Genomic DNA, 25,265 nt, shown 5'->3' on the forward strand with positions numbered 1-25,265 from the left:
GGCTAACTTTTTTTTTCAAAATTTCAAAAAACATGGGCTATAACCCACCGTTTTTTTCATTTTTCATTTTTTTCAAATCCTCAAAAATGATGAAAAACGGCGTGCCATAGTATGCCGTACGATATGGGCTATAGCCCACGGTCCAAAATGATGAGAAACGAGGCTAACTTTTTTTTTCAAAATTTCAAAAAACATGGGCTATAACCCACCGTTTTTTTCATTTTTCATTTTTTTCAAATCCTCAAAAATGATGAAAAACGGCGTGGCATAGTATGCCGTACGATATGGGCTATAGCCCACGGTCCAAAATGATGAGAAACGAGGCTAACTTTTTTTTTCAAAATTTAAAAAAACATGGGCTATAACCCACCGTTTTTTTCATTTTTTTCAAATCCTCAAAAATGATGAAAAACGGCGTGCCATAGTATGCCGTACGATATGGGCTATAGCCCACGGTCCAAAATGATGAGAAACGAGGCTAACTTTTTTTTTCAAAATTTCAAAAAACATGGGCTATAACCCACCGTTTTTTTCATTTTTCATTTTTTTCAAATCCTCAAAAATGATGAAAAACGGCGTGCCATAGTATGCCGTACGATATGGGCTATAGCCCACGGTCCAAAATGATGAGAAACGAGGCTAACTTTTTTTTTCAAAATTTCAAAAAACATGGGCTATAACCCACCGTTTTTTTCATTTTTCATTTTTTTCAAATCCTCAAAAATGATGAAAAACGGCGTGCCATAGTATGCCGTACGATATGGGCTATAGCCCACGGTCCAAAATGATGAGAAACGAGGCTAACTTTTTTTTTCAAAATTTCAAAAAACATGGGCTATAACCCACCGTTTTTTTTCATTTTTCATTTTTTTCAAATCCTCAAAAATGATGAAAAACGGCGTGCCATAGTATGCCGTACGATATGGGCTATAGCCCACGGTCCAAAATGATGAGAAACGAGGCTAACTTTTTTTTTCAAAATTTCAAAAAACATGGGCTATAACCCACCGTTTTTTTCATTTTTCATTTTTTTCAAATCCTCAAAAATGATGAAAAACGGCGTGCCATAGTATGCCGTACGATATGGGCTATAGCCCACGGTCCAAAATGATGAGAAACGAAGCTAACTTTTTTTTTCAAAATTTCAAAAAACATGGGCTATAACCCACGGTTTTTTTCATTTTTTTCAAATCCTCAAAAATGATGAAAAACGGCGTGGCATAGTATGCCGTACGATATGGGCTATAGCCCACGGTCCAAAATGATGAGAAACGAGGCTAACTTTTTTTTTCAAAATTTCAAAAAACATGGGCTATAACCCACCGTTTTTTTCATTTTTCATTTTTTTCAAATCCTCAAAAATGATGAAAAACGGCGTGCCATAGTATGCCGTACGATATGGGCTATAGCCCACGGTCCAAAATGATGAGAAACGAGGCTAACTTTTTTTTCCAAAATTTCAAAAAACATGGGCTATAACCCACCGTTTTTTTCATTTTTCATTTTTTTCAAATCCTCAAAAATGATGAAAAACGGCGTGCCATAGTATGCCGTACGATATGGGCTATAGCCCACGGTCCAAAATGATGAGAAACGAGGCTAACTTTTTTTTTCAAAATTTCAAAAAACATGGGCTATAACCCACCGTTTTTTTCATTTTTCATTTTTTTCAAATCCTCAAAAATGATGAAAAACGGCGTGCCATAGTATGCCGTACGATATGGGCTATAGCCCACGGTCCAAAATGATGAGAAACGAGGCTAACTTTTTTTTTCAAAATTTCAAAAAACATGGGCTATAACCCACCGTTTTTTTCATTTTTCATTTTTTTCAAATCCTCAAAAATGATGAAAAACGGCGTGCCATAGTATGCCGTACGATATGGGCTATAGCCCACGGTCCAAAATGATGAGAAACGAGGCTAACTTTTTTTTTCAAAATTTCAAAAAACATGGGCTATAACCCACCGTTTTTTTCATTTTTCATTTTTTTCAAATCCTCAAAAATGATGAAAAACGGCGTGCCATAGTATGCCGTACGATATGGGCTATAGCCCACGGTCCAAAATGATGAGAAACGAGGCTAACTTTTTTTTTCAAAATTTCAAAAAACATGGGCTATAACCCACCGTTTTTTTCATTTTTCATTTTTTTTCAAATCCTCAAAAATGATGAAAAACGGCGTGCCATAGTATGCCGTACGATATGGGCTATAGCCCACGGTCCAAAATGATGAGAAACGAGGCTAACTTTTTTTTCCAAAATTTCAAAAAACATGGGCTATAACCCACCGTTTTTTTCATTTTTCATTTTTTTCAAATCCTCAAAAATGATGAAAAACGGCGTGCCATAGTATGCCGTACGATATGGGCTATAGCCCACGGTCCAAAATGATAAGAAACTAAGCTAACTTTTTTTTTAAAAAATTCAAAAAACATGGGCTATAACCCACGGTTTTTTTCATTTTTCATTTTTTTCAAATCCTCAAAAATGATGAAAAACGGCGTGGCATAGTATGCCGTACGATATGGGCTATAGCCCACGGTCCAAAATGATGAGAAACGAGGCTAACTTTTTTTTTCAAAATTTCAAAAAACATGGGCTATAACCCACCGTTTTTTTCATTTTTCATTTTTTTCAAATCCTCAAAAATGATGAAAAACGGCGTGCCATAGTATGCCGTACGATATGGGCTATAGCCCACGGTCCGAAATGATGAGAAACGAGGCTAACATTTTTTTTCAAAATTTCAAAAAACATGGGCTATAACCCACCGTTTTTTTCATTTTTCATTTTTTTCAAATCCTCAAAAATGATGAAAAACGGCGTGCCATAGTATGCCGTACGATATGGGCTATAGCCCACGGTCCAAAATGATGAGAAACGAGGCTAACTTATTTTTTCAAAATTTCAAAAAACATGGGCTATAACCCACCGTTTTTTTCATTTTTCATTTTTTTCAAATCCTCAAAAATGATGAAAAACGGCGTGCCATAGTATGCCGTACGATATGGGCTATAGCCCACGGTCCAAAATGATGAGAAACGAGGCTAACTTTTTTTTTCAAAATTTCAAAAAACATGGGCTATAACCCACCGTTTTTTTCATTTTTCATTTTTTTCAAATCCTCAAAAATGATGAAAAACGGCGTGCCATAGTATGCCGTACGATATGGGCTATAGCCCACGGTCCAAAATGATGAGAAACGAGGCTAACTTTTTTTTTCAAAATTTCAAAAAACATGGGCTATAACCCACCGTTTTTTTCATTTTTCATTTTTTTCAAATCCTCAAAAATGATGAAAAACGGCGTGCCATAGTATGCCGTACGATATGGGCTATAGCCCACGGTCCAAAATGATGAGAAACGAGGCTAACTTTTTTTTTCAAAATTTCAAAAAACATGGGCTATAACCCACCGTTTTTTTCATTTTTCATTTTTTTCAAATCCTCAAAAATGATGAAAAACGGCGTGCCATAGTATGCCGTACGATATGGGCTATAGCCCACGGTCCAAAATGATGAGAAACGAGGCTAACTTTTTTTTTCAAAATTTCAAAAAACATGGGCTATAACCCACCGTTTTTTTCATTTTTCATTTTTTTCAAATCCTCAAAAATAATGAAAAACGGCGTGCCATAGTATGCCGTACGATATGGGCTATAGCCCACGGTCCAAAATGATGAGAAACGAGGCTAACTTTTTTTTTTCAAAATTTCAAAAAACATGGGCTATAACCCACCGGTTTTTCATTTTTCATTTTTTTCAAATCCTCAAAAATGATGAAAAACGGCGTGCCATAGTATGCCGTACGATATGGGCTATAGCCCACGGTCCAAAATGATGAGAAACGAGGCTAACTTTTTTTTCCAAAATTTCAAAAAACATGGGCTATAACCCACCGTTTTTTTCATTTTTCATTTTTTTCAAATCCTCAAAAATGATGAAAAACGGCGTGCCAAAGTATGCCGTACGATATGGGCTATAGCCCACGGTCCAAAATGATGAGAAACGAGGCTAACTTTTTTTTTCAAAATTTCAAAAAACATGGGCTATAACCCACCGTTTTTTTCATTTTTAATTTTTTTCAAATTCTCAAAAATGATGAAAAACGGCGTGCCATAGTATGCCGTACGATATGGGCTATAGCCCACGGTCCAAAATGATGAGAAACGAGGCTAACTTTTTTTTTCAAAATTTCAAAAAACATGGGCTATAACCCACCGTTTTTTTCATTTTTCATTTTTTTCAAATCCTCAAAAATGATGAAAAACGGCGTGCCATAGTATGCCGTACGATATGGGCTATAGCCCACGGTCCAAAATGATGAGAAACGAGGCTAACTTTTTTTTCCAAAATTTAAAAAAACATGGGCTATAACCCACCGTTTTTTTCATTTTTCATTTTTTTCAAATCCTCAAAAATGATGAAAAACGGCGTGCCAAAGTATGCCGTACGATATGGGCTATAGCCCACGGTCCAAAATGATTAGAAACGAGGCTAACTTTTTTTTTCAAAATTTCAAAAAACATGGGCTATAACCCACCGTTTTTTTAATTTTTCATTTTTTTCAAATCCTCAAAAATGATGAAAAACGGCGTGCCATAGTATGCCGTACGATATGGGCTATAGCCCACGGTCCAAAATGATGAGAAACGAGGCTAACTTTTTTTTTCAAAATTTCAAAAAACATGGGCTATAACCCACCGTTTTTTTCATTTTTCATTTTTTTGAAATCCTCAAAAATGATGAAAAACGGCGTGCCATAGTATGCCGTACGATATGGGCTATAGCCCACGGTCCAAAATGATGAGAAACGAGGCTAACTTTTTTTTCCAAAATTTCAAAAAACATGGGCTATAACCCACCGTTTTTTTCATTTTTCATTTTTTTCAAATCCTCAAAAATGATGAAAAACGGCGTGCCATAGTATGCCGTACGATATGGGCTATAGCCCACGGTCCAAAATGATGAGAAACGAGGCTAATTTTTTTTTTCAAAATTTCAAAAAACATGGGCTATAACCCACCGTTTTTTTCATTTTTCATTTTTTTCAAATCCTCAAAAATGATGAAAAACGGCGTGCTATAGTATGCCGTACGATATGGGCTATAGCCCACGGTCCAAAATGATGAGAAACGAGGCTAACTTTTTTTTTCAAAATTTCAAAAAACATGGGCTATAACCCACCGTTTTTTTCATTTTTCATTTTTTTCAAATCCTCAAAAATGATGAAAAACGGCGTGCCATAGTATGCCGTACGATATGGGCTATAGCCCACGGTCCAAAATGATGAGAAACGAGGCTAACCTTTTTTTTCAAAATTTCAAAAAACATGGGCTATAACCCACCGTTTTTTTCATTTTTTTCAAATCCTCAAAAATGATGAAAAACGGCGTGCCATAGTATGCCGTACGATATGGGCTATAGCCCACGGTCCAAAATGATGAGAAACGAGGCTAACTTTTTTTTCCAAAATTTCAAAAAACATGGGCTATAACCCACCGTTTTTTTCATTTTTCATTTTTTTCAAATCCTCAAAAATGATGAAAAACGGCGTGCCATAGTATGCCGTACGATATAGGCTATAGCCCACGGTCCAAAATGATGAGAAACGAGGCTAACTTTTTTTTTCAAAATTTCAAAAAACATGGGCTATAACCCACCGTTTTTTTCATTTTTCATTTTTTTCAAATCCTCAAAAATGATTAAAAACGGCGTGCCATAGTATGCCGTACGATATGGGCTATAGCCCACGGTCCAAAAGGATGAGAAACGAGGCTAACTTTTTTTTTTTTAATTTAAAAAAACATGGGCTATAACCCACCGTTTTTTTCATTTTTCATTTTTTTCAAATCCTCAAAAATGATGAAAAACGGCGTGCCATAGTATGCCGTACGATATGGGCTATAGCCCACGGTCCAAAATGATGAGAAACGAGGCTAACTTTTTTTTTCAAAATTTCTTAAAACATGGGCTATAACCCACCGTTTTTTTCATTTTTCATTTTTTTCAAATCCTCAAAAATGATGAAAAACGGCGTGCCATAGTATGCCGTACGATATGGGCTATAGCCCACGGTCCAAAATGATGAGAAACGAGGCTAACTTTTTTTTCCAAAATTTCAAAAAACATGGGCTATAACCCACCGTTTTTTTCATTTTTCATTTTTTTCAAATCCTCAAAAATGATGAAAAACGGCGTGCCATAGTATGCCGTACGATATGGGCTATAGCCCACGGTCCAAAATGATGAGAAACGAGGCTAACTTTTTTTTTCAAAATTTCAAAAAACATGGGCTATAACCCACCGTTTTTTTTCATTTTTCATTTTTTTCAAATCCTCAAAAATGATGAAAAACGGCGTGCCATAGTATGCCGTACGATATGGGCTATAGCCCACGGTCCAAAATGATGAGAAACGAGGCTAACTTTTTTTTTCAAAATTTCAAAAAACATGGGCTATAACCCACCGTTTTTTTCATTTTTTTCAAATCCTCAAAAATGATGAAAAACGGCGTGCCATAGTATGCCGTACGATATGGGCTATAGCCCACGGTCCAAAATGATGAGAAACGAGGCTAACTTTTTTTCCCAAAATTTCAAAAAACATGGGCTATAACCCACCGTTTTTTTCATTTTTAATTTTTTTCAAATCCTCAAAAATGATGAAAAACGGCGTGCCATAGTATGCCGTACGATATGGGCTATAGCCCACGGTCCAAAATGATGAGAAACGAGGCTAACTTTTTTTTTCAAAATTTCAAAAAACATGGGCTATTATAACCCACCGTTTTTTTCATTTTTCATTTTTTTCAAATCCTCAAAAATGATGAAAAACGGCGTGCCATAGTATGCCGTACGATATGGGCTATAGCCAACGGTCCAAAATGATGAGAAACGAGGCTAACTTTTTTTTTCAAAATTTCAAAAAACATGGGCTATAACCCACCGTTTTTTTCATTTTTCATTTTTTTCAAATCCTCAAAAATGATGAAAAACGGCGTGCCATAGTATGCCGTACGATATGGGCTATAGCCCACGGTCCAAAATGATGAGAAACGAGGCTAACTTTTTTTTTCAAAATTTCAAAAAACATGGGCTATAACCCACCGTTTTTTTTCATTTTTAATTTTTTTCAAATCCTCAAAAATGATGAAAAACGGCGTGCCATAGTATGCCGTACGATATGGGCTATAGCCCACGGTCCAAAATGATGAGAAAAGGGGCTAACTTTTTTTTTCAAAATTTCAAAAAACATGGGCTATAACCCACCGTTTTTTTCATTTTTCATTTTTTTCAAATCCTCAAAAATGATGAAAAACGGCGTGCCATAGTATGCCGTACGATATGGGCTATAGCCCACGGTCCAAAATGATGAGAAACAAAGCTAACTTTTTTTTTCAAAATTTCAAAAAACATGGGCTATAACCCACCGTTTTTTTCATTTTTCATTTTTTTCAAATCCTCAAAAATGATGAAAAACGGCGTGCCATAGTATGCCGTACAATATGGGCTATAGCCCACGGTCCAAAATGATGAGAAACGAGGCTAACTTTTTTTTTTCAAAATTTCAAAAAACATGGGCTATAACCCACCGTTTTATTCATTTTTCATTTTTTTCAAATCCTCAAAAATGATGAAAAACGGCGTGCCATAGTATGCCGTACGATATGGGCTATAGCCCACGGTCCAAAATGATGAGAAACGAGGCTAACTTTTTTTTCCAAAATTTCAAAAAACATGGGCTATAACCCACCGTTTTTTTCATTTTTCATTTTTTTCAAATCCTCAAAAATGATGAAAAACGGCGTGCCAAAGTATGCCGTACGATATGGGCTATAGCCCACGGTCCAAAATGATGAGAAACGAGGCTAACTTTTTTCTTCAAAATTTCAAAAAACATGGGCTATAACCCACCGTTTTTTTCATTTTTCATTTTTTTCAAATCCTCAAAAATGATGAAAAACGGCGTGCCATAGTATGCCGTACGATATGGGCTATAGCCCACGGTCCAAAATGATGAGAAACGAGGCTAACTTTTTTTTTCAAAATTTCAAAAAACATGGGCTATAACCCACCGTTTTTTTCATTTTTCATTTTTTTCAAATCCTCAAAAATGATGAAAAACGGCGTGCCATAGTATGCCGTACGATATGGGCTATAGCCCACGGTCCAAAATGATGAGAAACGAGGCTAACTTTTTTTTCCAAAATTTCAAAAAACATGGGCTATAACCCACCGTTTTTTTCATTTTTCATTTTTTTCAAATCCTCAAAAATGATGAAAAACGGCGTGCCATAGTATGCCGTACGATATGGGCTATAGCCCACGGTCCAAAATGATGAGAAACGAGGCTAACTTTTTTTCCCAAAATTTCAAAAAACATGGGCTATAACCCACCGTTTTTTTTCATTTTTAATTTTTTTCAAATCCTCAAAAATGATGAAAAACGGCGTGCCATAGTATGCCGTACGATATGGGCTATAGCCCACGGTCCAAAATGATGAGAAACGAGGCTAACTTTTTTTTTCAAAATTTCAAAAAACATGGGCTATAGCCCACCGTTTTTTTCATTTTTCATTTTTTTCAAATCCTCAAAAATGATGAAAAACGGCGTGCCATAGTATGCCGTACGATATGGGCTATAGCCCACGGTCCAAAATGATGAGAAACGAAGCTAACTTTTTTTTTCAAAATTTCAAAAAACATGGGCTATAACCCACCGTTTTTTTCATTTTTCATTTTTTTCAAATCCTCAAAAATGATGAAAAACGGCGTGCCATAGTATGCCGTACAATATGGGCTATAGCCCACGGTCCAAAATGATGAGAAACGAGGCTAACTTTTTTTTTCAAAATTTCAAAAAACATGGGCTATAACCCACCGTTTTTTTCATTTTTCATTTTTTTCAAATCCTCAAAAATGATGAAAAACGGCGTGCCATAGTATGCCGTACGATATGGGCTATAGCCCACGGTCCAAAATGATGAGAAACGAGGCTAACTTTTTTTTCCAAAATTTCAAAAAACATGGGCTATAACCCACCGTTTTTTTCATTTTTCATTTTTTTCAAATCCTCAAAAATGATGAAAAACGGCGTGCCAAAGTATGCCGTACGATATGGGCTATAGCCCACGGTCCAAAATGATGAGAAACGAGGCTAACTTTTTTCTTCAAAATTTCAAAAAACATGGGCTATAACCCACCGTTTTTTTCATTTTTCATTTTTTTCAAATCCTCAAAAATGATGAAAAACGGCGTGCCATAGTATGCCGTACGATATGGGCTATAGCCCACGGTCCAAAATGATGAGAAACGAGGCTAACTTTTTTTCCCAAAATTTCAAAAAACATGGGCTATAACCCACCGTTTTTTTCATTTTTAATTTTTTTCAAATCCTCAAAAATGATGAAAAACGGCGTGCCATAGTATGCCGTACGATATGGGCTATAGCCCACGGTCCAAAATGATGAGAAACGAGGCTAACTTTTTTTTTCAAAATTTCAAAAAACATGGGCTATTATAACCCACCGTTTTTTTCATTTTTCATTTTTTTCAAATCCTCAAAAATGATGAAAAACGGCGTGCCATAGTATGCCGTACGATATGGGCTATAGCCAACGGTCCAAAATGATGAGAAACGAGGCTAACTTTTTTTTTCAAAATTTCAAAAAACATGGGCTATAACCCACCGTTTTTTTCATTTTTCATTTTTTTCAAATCCTCAAAAATGATGAAAAACGGCGTGCCATAGTATGCCGTACGATATGGGCTATAGCCCACGGTCCAAAATGATGAGAAACGAGGCTAACTTTTTTTTTCAAAATTTCAAAAAACATGGGCTATAACCCACCGTTTTTTTTCATTTTTAATTTTTTTCAAATCCTCAAAAATGATGAAAAACGGCGTGCCATAGTATGCCGTACGATATGGGCTATAGCCCACGGTCCAAAATGATGAGAAAAGGGGCTAACTTTTTTTTTCAAAATTTCAAAAAACATGGGCTATAACCCACCGTTTTTTTCATTTTTCATTTTTTTCAAATCCTCAAAAATGATGAAAAACGGCGTGCCATAGTATGCCGTACGATATGGGCTATAGCCCACGGTCCAAAATGATGAGAAACAAAGCTAACTTTTTTTTTCAAAATTTCAAAAAACATGGGCTATAACCCACCGTTTTTTTCATTTTTCATTTTTTTCAAATCCTCAAAAATGATGAAAAACGGCGTGCCATAGTATGCCGTACAATATGGGCTATAGCCCACGGTCCAAAATGATGAGAAACGAGGCTAACTTTTTTTTTCAAAATTTCAAAAAACATGGGCTATAACCCACCGTTTTATTCATTTTTCATTTTTTTCAAATCCTCAAAAATGATGAAAAACGGCGTGCCATAGTATGCCGTACGATATGGGCTATAGCCCACGGTCCAAAATGATGAGAAACGAGGCTAACTTTTTTTTCCAAAATTTCAAAAAACATGGGCTATAACCCACCGTTTTTTTCATTTTTCATTTTTTTCAAATCCTCAAAAATGATGAAAAACGGCGTGCCAAAGTATGCCGTACGATATGGGCTATAGCCCACGGTCCAAAATGATGAGAAACGAGGCTAACTTTTTTCTTCAAAATTTCAAAAAACATGGGCTATAACCCACCGTTTTTTTCATTTTTCATTTTTTTCAAATCCTCAAAAATGATGAAAAACGGCGTGCCATAGTATGCCGTACGATATGGGCTATAGCCCACGGTCCAAAATGATGAGAAACGAGGCTAACTTTTTTTTTCAAAATTTCAAAAAACATGGGCTATAACCCACCGTTTTTTTCATTTTTCATTTTTTTCAAATCCTCAAAAATGATGAAAAACGGCGTGCCATAGTATGCCGTACGATATGGGCTATAGCCCACGGTCCAAAATGATGAGAAACGAGGCTAACTTTTTTTTCCAAAATTTCAAAAAACATGGGCTATAACCCACCGTTTTTTTCATTTTTCATTTTTTTCAAATCCTCAAAAATGATGAAAAACGGCGTGCCATAGTATGCCGTACGATATGGGCTATAGCCCACGGTCCAAAATGATGAGAAACGAGGCTAACTTTTTTTCCCAAAATTTCAAAAAACATGGGCTATAACCCACCGTTTTTTTTCATTTTTAATTTTTTTCAAATCCTCAAAAATGATGAAAAACGGCGTGCCATAGTATGCCGTACGATATGGGCTATAGCCCACGGTCCAAAATGATGAGAAACGAGGCTAACTTTTTTTTTCAAAATTTCAAAAAACATGGGCTATAGCCCACCGTTTTTTTCATTTTTCATTTTTTTCAAATCCTCAAAAATGATGAAAAACGGCGTGCCATAGTATGCCGTACGATATGGGCTATAGCCCACGGTCCAAAATGATGAGAAACGAAGCTAACTTTTTTTTTCAAAATTTCAAAAAACATGGGCTATAACCCACCGTTTTTTTCATTTTTCATTTTTTTCAAATCCTCAAAAATGATGAAAAACGGCGTGCCATAGTATGCCGTACAATATGGGCTATAGCCCACGGTCCAAAATGATGAGAAACGAGGCTAACTTTTTTTTTTCAAAATTTCAAAAAACATGGGCTATAACCCACCGTTTTTTTCATTTTTCATTTTTTTCAAATCCTCAAAAATGATGAAAAACGGCGTGCCATAGTATGCCGTACGATATGGGCTATAGCCCACGGTCCAAAATGATGAGAAACGAGGCTAACTTTTTTTTCCAAAATTTCAAAAAACATGGGCTATAACCCACCGTTTTTTTCATTTTTCATTTTTTTCAAATCCTCAAAAATGATGAAAAACGGCGTGCCAAAGTATGCCGTACGATATGGGCTATAGCCCACGGTCCAAAATGATGAGAAACGAGGCTAACTTTTTTCTTCAAAATTTCAAAAAACATGGGCTATAACCCACCGTTTTTTTCATTTTTCATTTTTTTCAAATCCTCAAAAATGATGAAAAACGGCGTGCCATAGTATGCCGTACGATATGGGCTATAGCCCACGGTCCAAAATGATGAGAAACGAGGCTAACTTTTTTTCCCAAAATTTCAAAAAACATGGGCTATAACCCACCGTTTTTTTTCATTTTTAATTTTTTTCAAATCCTCAAAAATGATGAAAAACGGCGTGCCATAGTATGCCGTACGATATGGGCTATAGCCCACGGTCCAAAATGATGAGAAACGAGGCTAACTTTTTTTTTCAAAATTTCAAAAAACATGGGCTATAGCCCACCGTTTTTTTCATTTTTCATTTTTTTCAAATCCTCAAAAATGATGAAAAACGGCGTGCCATAGTATGCCGTACGATATGGGCTATAGCCCACGGTCCAAAATGATGAGAAACGAAGCTAACTTTTTTTTTCAAAATTTCAAAAAACATGGGCTATAACCCACCGTTTTTTTCATTTTTCATTTTTTTCAAATCCTCAAAAATGATGAAAAACGGCGTGCCATAGTATGCCGTACAATATGGGCTATAGCCCACGGTCCAAAATGATGAGAAACGAGGCTAACTTTTTTTTTTCAAAATTTCAAAAAACATGGGCTATAACCCACCGTTTTTTTCATTTTTCATTTTTTTCAAATCCTCAAAAATGATGAAAAACGGCGTGCCATAGTATGCCGTACGATATGGGCTATAGCCCACGGTCCAAAATGATGAGAAACGAGGCTAACTTTTTTTTCCAAAATTTCAAAAAACATGGGCTATAACCCACCGTTTTTTTCATTTTTCATTTTTTTCAAATCCTCAAAAATGATGAAAAACGGCGTGCCAAAGTATGCCGTACGATATGGGCTATAGCCCACGGTCCAAAATGATGAGAAACGAGGCTAACTTTTTTCTTCAAAATTTCAAAAAACATGGGCTATAACCCACCGTTTTTTTCATTTTTCATTTTTTTCAAATCCTCAAAAATGATGAAAAACGGCGTGCCATAGTATGCCGTACGATATGGGCTATAGCCCACGGTCCAAAATGATGAGAAACGAGGCTAACTTTTTTTTTCAAAATTTCAAAAAACATGGGCTATAACCCACCGTTTTTTTTATTTTTCATTTTTTTCAAATCCTCAAAAATGATGAAAAACGGCGTGCCATAGTATGCCGTACGATATGGGCTATAGCCCACGGTCCAAAATGATGAGAAACGAGGCTAACTTTTTTCTTCAAAATTTCAAAAAACATGGGCTATAACCCACCGTTTTTTTCATTTTTCATTTTTTTCAAATCCTCAAAAATGATGAAAAACGGCGTGCCATAGTATGCCGTACGATATGGGCTATAGCCCACGGTCCAAAATGATGAGAAACGAGGCTAACTTTTTTTTTCAAAATTTCAAAAAACATGGGCTATAACCCACCGTTTTTTTCATTTTTCATTTTTTTCAAATCCTCAAAAATGATGAAAAACGGCGTGCTATAGTATGCCGTACGATATGGGCTATAGCCCACGGTCCAAAATGATGAGAAACGAGGCTAACTTTTTTTTTCAAAATTTCAAAAAACATGGGCTATAACCCACCGTTTTTTTCATTTTTCATTTTTTTCAAATCCTCAAAAATGATGAAAAACGGCGTGCCATAGTATGCCGTACGATATGGGCTATAGCCCACGGTCCAAAATGATGAGAAACGAGGCTAACTTTTATTTCCAAAATTTCAAAAAACATGGGCTATAACCCACCGTTTTTTTTTCATTTTTCATTTTTTTCAAATCCTCAAAAATGATGAAAAACGGCGTGCCATAGTATGCCGTACGATATGGGCTATAGCCCACGGTCCAAAATGATGAGAAACGAGGCTAACTTTTTTTTCCAAAATTTCAAAAAACATGGGCTATAACCCACCGTTTTTTTCATTTTTAATTTTTTTCAAATTCTCAAAAATGATGAAAAACGGCGTGCCATAGTATGCCGTACGATATGGGCTATAGCCCACGGTCCAAAATGATGAGAAACGAGGCTAACTTTTTTTTCCAAAATTTCAAAAAACATGGGCTATAACCCACCGTTTTTTTCATTTTTCATTTTTTTCAAATCCTCAAAAATGATGAAAAACGGCGTGCCATAGTATGCCATACGATATGGGCTATAGCCCACGGTCCAAAATGATGAGAAACGAGGCTAACTTTTTTTTTCAAAATTTCAAAAAACATGGGCTATAACCCACCGTTTTTTTCATTTTTCATTTTTTTCAAATCCTCAAAAATGATGAAAAATGGCGTGCCATAGTATGCCGTACGATATGGGCTATAGCCCACGGTCCAAAATGATGAGAAACGAGGCTAACTTTTTTTTCCAAAATTTCAAAAAACATGGGCTATAACCCACCGTTTTTTTCATTTTTCATTTTTTTCAAATCCTCAAAAATGATGAAAAACGGCGTGCCATAGTATGCCGTACGATATGGGCTATAGCCCACGGTCCAAAATGATGAGAAACGAGGCTAACTTTTTTTTCCAAAATTTCAAAAAACATGGGCTATAACCCACCGTTTTTTTCATTTTTCATTTTTTTCAAATCCTCAAAAATGATGAAAAACGGCGTGCCATAGTATGCCGTACGATATGGGCTCTAGCCCACGGTCCAAAATGATGAGAAACGAGGCTAACTTTTTTTTTCAAAATTTCAAAAAACATGAGCTATAACCCACCGTTTTTTTTTCATTTTTCATTTTTTTCAAATCCTCAAAAATGATGAAAAACGGCGTGCCATAGTATGCCGTACGATATGGGCTATAGCCCACGGTCCAAAATGATGAGAAACGAGGCTAACTTTTTTTTCCAAAATTTCAAAAAACATGGGCTATAACCCACCGTTTTTTTCATTTTTAATTTTTTTCAAATACTCAAAAATGATGAAAAACGGCGTGCCATAGTATGCCGTACGATATGGGCTATAGCCCACGGTCCAAAATGATGAGAAACGAGGCTAACTTTTTTTTCCAAAATTTCAAAAAACATGGGCTATAACCCACCGTTTTTTTCATTTTTCATTTTTTTCAAATCCTCAAAAATGATGAAAAACGGCGTGCCATAGTATGCCATACGATATGGGCTATAGCCCACGGTCCAAAATGATGAGAAACGAGGCTAACTTTTTTTTCCAAAATTTCAAAAAACATGGGCTATAACCCACCGTTTTTTTCATTTTTCATTTTTTTCAAATCCTCAAAAATGATGAAAAACGGCGTGCCATAGTATGCCGTACGATATGGGCTATAGCCCACGGTCCAAAATGATGAGAAACGAGGCTAACTTTTTTTTTCAAAATTTCAAAAAACATGGGCTATAACCCACCGTTTTTTTTTCATTTTTCATTTTTTTCAAATCCTCAAAAATGATGAAAAACGGCGTGCCATAGTATGCCGTACGATATGGGCTATAGCCCACGGTCCAAAATGATGAGAAACGAGGCTAACTTTTTTTTCCAAAATTTCAAAAAACATGGGCTATAACCCACCGTTTTTTTTAATTTTTAATTTTTTTAAAATCCTCAAAAATGATGAAAAACGGCGTGCCATAGTATGCCGTACGATATGGGCTATAGCCCACGGTCCAAAATGATGAGAAACGAGGCTAACTTTTTTTTTCAAAATTTCAAAAAACATGGGCTATAACCCACCGTTTTTTTCATTTTTCATTTTTTTCAAATCCTCAAAAATGATGAAAAACGGCGTGCCATAGTATGCCGTACGATATGGGCTATAGCCCATTAGCCCACGGTCCAAAATGATGAGAAACGAGGCTAACTTTTTTTCCCAAAATTTCAAAAAACATGGGCTATAACCCACCGTTTTTTTCATTTTTAATTTTTTTCAAATCCTCAAAAATGATGAAAAACGGCGTGCCATAGTATGCCATACGATATGGGCTATAGCCCACGGTCCAAAATGATGAGAAACGAGGCTAACTTTTTTTTTCAAAATTTCAAAAAACATGGGCTATAACCCACCGTTTTTTTCATTTTTCATTTTTTTCAAATCCTCAAAAATGATGAAAAACGGCGTGCCATAGTATGCCGTACGATATGGGCTATAGCCCACGGTCCAAAATGATGAGAAACGATGCTAACTTTTTTTTTCAAAATTTCAAAAAACATGGGCTATAACCCACCGTTTTTTTCATTTTTCATTTTTTTCAAATCCTCAAAAATGATGAAAAACGGCGTGCCATAGTATGCCGTACGATATGGGCTATAGCCCACGGTCCAAAATGATGAGAAACGAGGCTAACTTTTTTTTTCAAAATTTCAAAAAACATGGGCTATAACCCACCGTTTTTTTCATTTTTCATTTTTTTCAAATCCTCAGAAATGATGAAAAACGGCGTGCCATAGTATGCCGTACGATATGGGCTATAGCCCACGGTCCAAAATGATGAGAAACGAGGCTAACTTTTTTTTTCAAAATTTCAAAAAACATGGGCTATAACCCACCGTTTTTTTCATTTTTCATTTTTTTCAAATCCTCAAAAATGATGAAAAACGGCGTGCCATAGTACGCCGTACGATATGGGCTATAGCCCACGGTCCAAAATGATGAGAAACGAGGCTAACTTTTTTTTTCAAAATTTCAAAAAACATGGGCTATAACCCACCGTTTTTTTCATTTTTCATTTTTTTCAAATCCTCAAAAATGATGAAAAACGGCGTGCCATAGTATGCCGTACGATATGGGCTATAGCCCACAGTCCAAAATGATGAGAAACGAGGCTAACTTTTTTTTTCAAAATTTCAAAAAACATGGGCTATAACCCACCGTTTTTTTCATTTTTCATTTTTTTCAAATCCTCAAAAATGATGAAAAACGGCGTGCCATAGTATGCCGTACGATATGGGCTATAGCCCACGGTCCAAAATGATGAGAAACGAGGCTAACTTCTTTTTTCAAAATTTCAAAAAACATGGGCTATAACCCACCGTTTTTTTCATTTTTCATTTTTTTCAAATCCTCAAAAATGATGAAAAACGGCGTGCCATAGTATGCCGTACGATATGGGCTATAGCCCACGGTCCAAAATGATGAGAAACGAGGCTAACTTTTTTTTTCAAAATTTAAAAAAACATGGGCTATAACCCACCGTTTTTTTCATTTTTCATTTTTTTCAAATCCTCAAAAATGATGAAAAACGGCGTGCCATAGTATGCCGTACGATATGGGCTATAGCCCACGGTCCAAAATGATGAGAAACGAGGCTAACTTTTTTTTTCAAAATTTCAAAAAACATGGGCTATAGCCCACCGTTTTTTTCATTTTTCATTTTTTTCAAATCCTCAAAAATGATGAAAAACGGCGTGCCATAGTATGCCGTACGATATGGGCTATAGCCCACGGTCCAAAATGATGAGAAACGAGGCTAACTTTTTTTTTCAAAATTTCAAAAAACATGGGCTATAACCCACCGTTTTTTTCATTTTTTTCAAATCCTCAAAAATGATGAAAAACGGCGTGCCATAGTACGCCATACGATATGGGCTATAGCCCACGGTCCAAAATGATGAGAAACGAGGCTAACTTTTTTTTCAAAATTTCAAAAAACATGGGCTATAACCCACCGTTTTTTTTCATTTTTCATTTTTTTCAAATCCTCAAAAATGATGAAAAACGGCGTGCCATAGTATGCCGTACGATATGGGCTATAGCCCACAGTCCAAAATGATGAGAAACGAGGCTAACTTTTTTTTTCAAAATTTCAAAAAACATGGGCTATAACCCACCGTTTTTTTCATTTTTCATTTTTTTCAAATCCTCAAAAATGATGAAAAACGGCGTGCCATAGTATGCCGTACGATATGGGCTATAGCCCACGGTCCAAAATGATGAGAAACGAGGCTAACTTCTTTTTTCAAAATTTCAAAAAACATGGGCTATAACCCACCGTTTTTTTCATTTTTCATTTTTTTCAAATCCTCAAAAATGATGAAAAACGGCGTGCCATAGTATGCCGTACGATATGGGCTATAGCCCACGGTCCAAAATGATGAGAAACGAGGCTAACTTTTTTTTCAAAATTTAAAAAAACATGGGCTATAACCCACCGTTTTTTTCATTTTTCATTTTTTTCAAATCCTCAAAAATAATGAAAAACGGCGTGCCATAGTATGCCGTACGATATGGGCTATAGCCCACGGTCCAAAATGATGAGAAACGAGGCTAACTTTTTTTTTCAAAATTTCAAAAAACATGGGCTATAGCCCACCGTTTTTTTCATTTTTCATTTTTTTCAAATCCTCAAAAATGATGAAAAACGGCGTGCCATAGTATGCCGTACGATATGGGCTATAGCCCACGGTCCAAAATGATGAGAAACGAGGCTAACTTTTTTTTCCAAAATTTCAAAAAACATGGGCTATAACCCACCGTTTTTTTCATTTTTCATTTTTTTCAAATCCTCAAAAATGATGAAAAACGGCGTGCCATAGTATGCCGTACGATATGGGCTATAGCCCACGGTCCAAAATGATGAGAAACGAGGCTAACTTTTTTTTCCAAAATTTCAAAAAACATGGGCTATAACCCACCGTTTTTTTCATTTTTCATTTTTTTCAAATCCTCAAAAATGATGAAAAACGGCGTGCCATAGTATGCCGTACGATATGGGCTCTAGCCCACGGTCCAAAATGATGAGAAACGAGGCTAACTTTTTTTTTCAAAATTTCAAAAAACATGGGCTATAACCCACCGTTTTTTTTTCATTTTTCATTTTTTTCAAATCCTCAAAAATGATGAAAAACGGCGTGCCATAGTATGCCGTACGATATGGGCTATAGCCCACGGTCCAAAATGATGAGAAACGAGGCTAACTTTTTTTTCCAAAATTTCAAAAAACATGGGCTATAACCCACCGTTTTTTTCATTTTTAATTTTTTTCAAATACTCAAAAATGATGAAAAACGGCGTGCCATAGTATGCCGTACGATATGGGCTATAGCCCACGGTCCAAAATGATGAGAAACGAGGCTAACTTTTTTTTCCAAAATTTCAAAAAACATGGGCTATAACCCACCGTTTTTTTCATTTTTCATTTTTTTCAAATCCTCAAAAATGATGAAAAACGGCGTGCCATAGTATGCCATACGATATGGGCTATAGCCCACGGTCCAAAATGATGAGAAACGAGGCTAACTTTTTTTTTCAAAATTTCAAAAAACATGGGCTATAACCCACCGTTTTTTTCATTTTTCATTTTTTTCAAATCCTCAAAAATGATGAAAAATGGCGTGCCATAGTATGCCGTACGATATGGGCTATAGCCCACGGTCCAAAATGATGAGAAACGAGGCTAACTTTTTTTTCCAAAATTTCAAAAAACATGGGCTATAACCCACCGTTTTTTTCATTTTTCATTTTTTTCAAATCCTCAAAAATGATGAAAAACGGCGTGCCATAGTATGCCGTACGATATGGGCTATAGCCCACGGTCCAAAATGATGAGAAACGAGGCTAACTTTTTTTTTCAAAATTTCAAAAAACATGGGCTATAACCCACCGTTTTTTTTTCATTTTTCATTTTTTTCAAATCCTCAAAAATGATGAAAAACGGCGTGCCATAGTATGCCGTACGATATGGGCTATAGCCCACGGTCCAAAATGATGAGAAACGAGGCTAACTTTTTTTTCCAAAATTTCAAAAAACATGGGCTATAACCCACCGTTTTTTTTAATTTTTAATTTTTTTAAAATCCTCAAAAATGATGAAAAACGGCGTGCCATAGTATGCCGTACGATATGGGCTATAGCCCACGGTCCAAAATGATGAGAAACGAGGCTAACTTTTTTTTTCAAAATTTCAAAATACATGGGCTATAACCCACCGTTTTTTTCATTTTTCATTTTTTTCAAATCCTCAAAAATGATGAAAAACGGCGTGCCATAGTATGCCATACGATATGGGCTATAGCCCACGGTCCAAAATGATGAGAAACGAGGCTAACTTTTTTTTTCAAAATTTCAAAAAACATGGGCTATAACCCACCGTTTTTTTCATTTTTCATTTTTTTCAAATCCTCAAAAATGATGAAAAATGGCGTGCCATAGTATGCCGTACGATATGGGCTATAGCCCACGGTCCAAAATGATGAGAAACGAGGCTAACTTTTTTTTCCAAAATTTCAAAAAACATGGGCTATAACCCACCGTTTTTTTCATTTTTCATTTTTTTCAAATCCTCAAAAATGATGAAAAACGGCGTGCCATAGTATGCCGTACGATATGGGCTATAGCCCACGGTCCAAAATGATGAGAAACGAGGCTAACTTTTTTTTTCAAAATTTCAAAAAACATGGGCTATAACCCACCGTTTTTTTTTCATTTTTCATTTTTTTCAAATCCTCAAAAATGATGAAAAACGGCGTGCCATAGTATGCCGTACGATATGGGCTATAGCCCACGGTCCAAAATGATGAGAAACGAGGCTAACTTTTTTTTCCAAAATTTCAAAAAACATGGGCTATAACCCACCGTTTTTTTTAATTTTTAATTTTTTTAAAATCCTCAAAAATGATGAAAAACGGCGTGCCATAGTATGCCGTACGATATGGGCTATAGCCCACGGTCCAAAATGATGAGAAACGAGGCTAACTTTTTTTTTCAAAATTTCAAAATACATGGGCTATAACCCACCGTTTTTTTCATTTTTCATTTTTTTCAAATCCTCAAAAATGATGAAAAACGGCGTGCCATAGTATGCCGTACGATATGGGCTATAGCCCATTAGCCCACGGTCCAAAATGATGAGAAACGAGGCTAACTTTTTTTCCCAAAATTTCAAAAAACATGGGCTATAACCCACCGTTTTTTTCATTTTTAATTTTTTTCAAATCCTCAAAAATGATGAAAAACGGCGTGCCATAGTATGCCATACGATATGGGCTATAGCCCACGGTCCAAAATGATGAGAAACGAGGCTAACTTTTTTTTTCAAAATTTCAAAAAACATGGGCTATAACCCACCGTTTTTTTCATTTTTCATTTTTTTCAAATCCTCAAAAATGATGAAAAACGGCGTGCCATAGTATGCCGTACGATATGGGCTATAGCCCACGGTCCAAAATGATGAGAAACGAGGCTAACTTTTTTTTTCAAAATTTCAAAAAACATGGGCTATAACCCACCGTTTTTTTCATTTTTCATTTTTTTCAAATCCTCAAAAATGATGAAAAACGGCGTGCCATAGTATGCCGTACGATATGGGCTATAGCCCACGGTCCAAAATGATGAGAAACGAGGCTAACTTTTTTTTTCAAAATTTCAAAAAACATGGGCTATAACCCACCGTTTTTTTCATTTTTCATTTTTTTCAAATCCTCAGAAATGATGAAAAACGGCGTGCCATAGTATGCCGTACGATATGGGCTATAGCCCACGGTCCAAAATGATGAGAAACGAGGCTAACTTTTTTTTTCAAAATTTCAAAAAACATGGGCTATAACCCACCGTTTTTTTCATTTTTCATTTTTTTCAAATCCTCAAAAATGATGAAAAACGGCGTGCCATAGTACGCCGTACGATATGGGCTATAGCCCACGGTCCAAAATGATGAGAAACGAGGCTAACTTTTTTTTTCAAAATTTCAAAAAACATGGGCTATAACCCACCGTTTTTTTCATTTTTCATTTTTTTCAAATCCTCAAAAATGATGAAAAACGGCGTGCCATAGTATGCCGTACGATATGGGCTATAGCCCACAGTCCAAAATGATGAGAAACGAGGCTAACTTTTTTTTTCAAAATTTCAAAAAACATGGGCTATAACCCACCGTTTTTTTCATTTTTCATTTTTTTCAAATCCTCAAAAATGATGAAAAACGGCGTGCCATAGTATGCCGTACGATATGGGCTATAGCCCACGGTCCAAAATGATGAGAAACGAGGCTAACTTCTTTTTTCAAAATTTCAAAAAACATGGGCTATAACCCACCGTTTTTTTCATTTTTCATTTTTTTCAAATCCTCAAAAATGATGAAAAACGGCGTGCCATAGTATGCCGTACGATATGGGCTATAGCCCACGGTCCAAAATGATGAGAAACGAGGCTAACTTTTTTTTTCAAAATTTAAAAAAACATGGGCTATAACCCACCGTTTTTTTCATTTTTCATTTTTTTCAAATCCTCAAAAATGATGAAAAACGGCGTGCCATAGTATGCCGTACGATATGGGCTATAGCCCACGGTCCAAAATGATGAGAAACGAGGCTAACTTTTTTTTTCAAAATTTCAAAAAACATGGGCTATAGCCCACCGTTTTTTTCATTTTTCATTTTTTTCAAATCCTCAAAAATGATGAAAAACGGCGTGCCATAGTATGCCGTACGATATGGGCTATAGCCCACGGTCCAAAATGATGAGAAACGAGGCTAACTTTTTTTTTCAAAATTTCAAAAAACATGGGCTATAACCCACCGTTTTTTTCATTTTTTTCAAATCCTCAAAAATGATGAAAAACGGCGTGCCATAGTACGCCATACGATATGGGCTATAGCCCACGGTCCAAAATGATGAGAAACGAGGCTAACTTTTTTTTCAAAATTTCAAAAAACATGGGCTATAACCCACCGTTTTTTTTCATTTTTCATTTTTTTCAAATCCTCAAAAATGATGAAAAACGGCGTGCCATAGTATGCCGTACGATATGGGCTATAGCCCACAGTCCAAAATGATGAGAAACGAGGCTAACTTTTTTTTTCAAAATTTCAAAAAACATGGGCTATAACCCACCGTTTTTTTCATTTTTCATTTTTTTCAAATCCTCAAAAATGATGAAAAACGGCGTGCCATAGTATGCCGTACGATATGGGCTATAGCCCACGGTCCAAAATGATGAGAAACGAGGCTAACTTCTTTTTTCAAAATTTCAAAAAACAAGGGCTATAACCCACCGTTTTTTTCATTTTTCATTTTTTTCAAATCCTCAAAAATGATGAAAAACGGCGTGCCATAGTATGCCGTACGATATGGGCTATAGCCCACGGTCCAAAATGATGAGAAACGAGGCTAACTTTTTTTTTCAAAATTTAAAAAAACATGGGCTATAACCCACCGTTTTTTTCATTTTTCATTTTTTTCAAATCCTCAAAAATAATGAAAAACGGCGTGCCATAGTATGCCGTACGATATGGGCTATAGCCCACGGTCCAAAATGATGAGAAACGAGGCTAACTTTTTTTTTCAAAATTTCAAAAAACATGGGCTATAGCCCACCGTTTTTTTCATTTTTCATTTTTTTCAAATCCTCAAAAATGATGAAAAACGGCGTGCCATAGTATGCCGTACGATATGGGCTATAGCCCACGGTCCAAAATGATGAGAAACGAGGCTAACTTTTTTTTTCAAAATTTCAAAAAACATGGGCTATAACCCACCGTTTTTTTCATTTTTCATTTTTTTCAAATCCTCAAAAATGATGAAAAACGGCGTGCCATAGTATGCCGTACGATATGGGCTATAGCCCACGGTCCAAAATGATGAGAAACGAGGCTAACTTTTTTTTTCAAAATTTCAAAAAACATGGGCTATAACCCACCGTTTTTTTCATTTTTAATTTTTTTCAAAATGATGAAAAACGGCGTGCCATAGTATGCCGTACGATATGGGCTATAGCCCACGGTCCAAAATGATGAGAAACGAGGCTAACTTTTTTTTTCAAAATTTCAAAAAACATGGGCTATAACCCACCGTTTTTTTCATTTTTCATTTTTTTCAAATCCTCAAAAATGATGAAAAACGGCGTGCCATAGTATGCCGTACGATATGGGCTATAGCCCACGGTCCAAAATGATGAGAAACGAGGCTAACCTTTTTTTTCACAATTTCAAAAAACATGGGCTATAACCCACCGTTTTTTTCATTTTTCATTTTTTTCAAATCCTCAAAAATGATGAAAAACGGCGTGCCATAGTATGCCGTACGATATGGGCTATAGCCCACGGTCCAAAATGATGAGTAACGAGGCTAACTTTTTTTTTCAAAATTTCAAAAAACATGGGCTATAACCCACCGTTTTTTTCATTTTTCATTTTTTTCAAATCCTCAAAAATGATGAAAAACGGCGTGCCATAGTATGCCGTACGATATGGGCTATAGCCCACGGTCCAAAATGATGAGAAACGAGGCTAACTTTTTTTTTCAAAATTTCAAAAAACATGGGCTATAACCCACCGTTTTTTTCATTTTTCATTTTTTTCAAATCCTCAAAAATGATGAAAAACGGCGTGCCATAGTATGCCGTACGATATGGGCTATAGCCCACGGTCCAAAATGATGAGAAACGAGGCTAACTTTTTTTTTCAAAATTTCAAACAACATGGGCTATAACCCACCGTTTTTTTCATTTTTCATTTTTTTCAAATCCTCAAAAATGATGAAAAACGGCGTGCCATAGTATGCCGTACGATATGGGCTATAGCCCACGGTCCAAAATGATGAGAAACGAGGCTAACTTTTTTTTTCAAAATTAAAAAAAACATGGGCTATAACCCACCGTTTTTTTCATTTTTCATTTTTTTCAAATCCTCAAAAATGATGAAAAACGGCGTGCCATAGTATGCAGTACGATATGGGCTATAGCCCACGGTCCAAAATGATGAGAAACGAGGCTAACTTTTTTTATCAAAATTTCAAAAAACATGGGCTATAGCCCACCGTTTTTTTCATTTTTCATTTTTTTCAAATCCTCAAAAATGATGAAAAACGGCGTGCCATAGTATGCCGTACGATATGGGCTATAGCCCACGGTCCAAAATGATGAGAAACAAGGCTAACTTTTTTTTCAAAATTTCAAAAAACATGGGCTATAACCCACCGTTTTTTTCATTTTTCATTTTTTTCAAATCCTCAAAAATGATGAAAAACGGCGTGCCATAGTATGCCGTACGATATGGGCTATAGCCCACGGTCCAAAATGATGAGAAACGAGGCTAACTTTTTTTTTCAAAATTTCAAAAAACATGGGCTATAACCCACCGTTTTTTTCATTTTTCATTTTTTTCAAAAATGATGAAAAACGGCGTGCCATAGTATGCCGTACGATATGGGCTATAGCCCACGGTCCAAAATGATGAGAAACGAGGCTAACTTTTTTTTTCAAAATTTCAAAAAACATGGGCTATAACCCACCGTTTTTTTCATTTTTCATTTTTTTTCAAATCCTCAAAAATGATGAAAAACGGCGTGCCATAGTATGCCGTACGATATGGGCTATAGCCCACGGTCCAAAATGATGAGAAACGA

Source organism: Protomyctophum bolini (genome assembly GCF_963924005.1).
Source record: "Protomyctophum bolini genome assembly, chromosome: 12".
NCBI classification, from domain to species: domain Eukaryota; kingdom Metazoa; phylum Chordata; class Actinopteri; order Myctophiformes; family Myctophidae; genus Protomyctophum; species Protomyctophum bolini.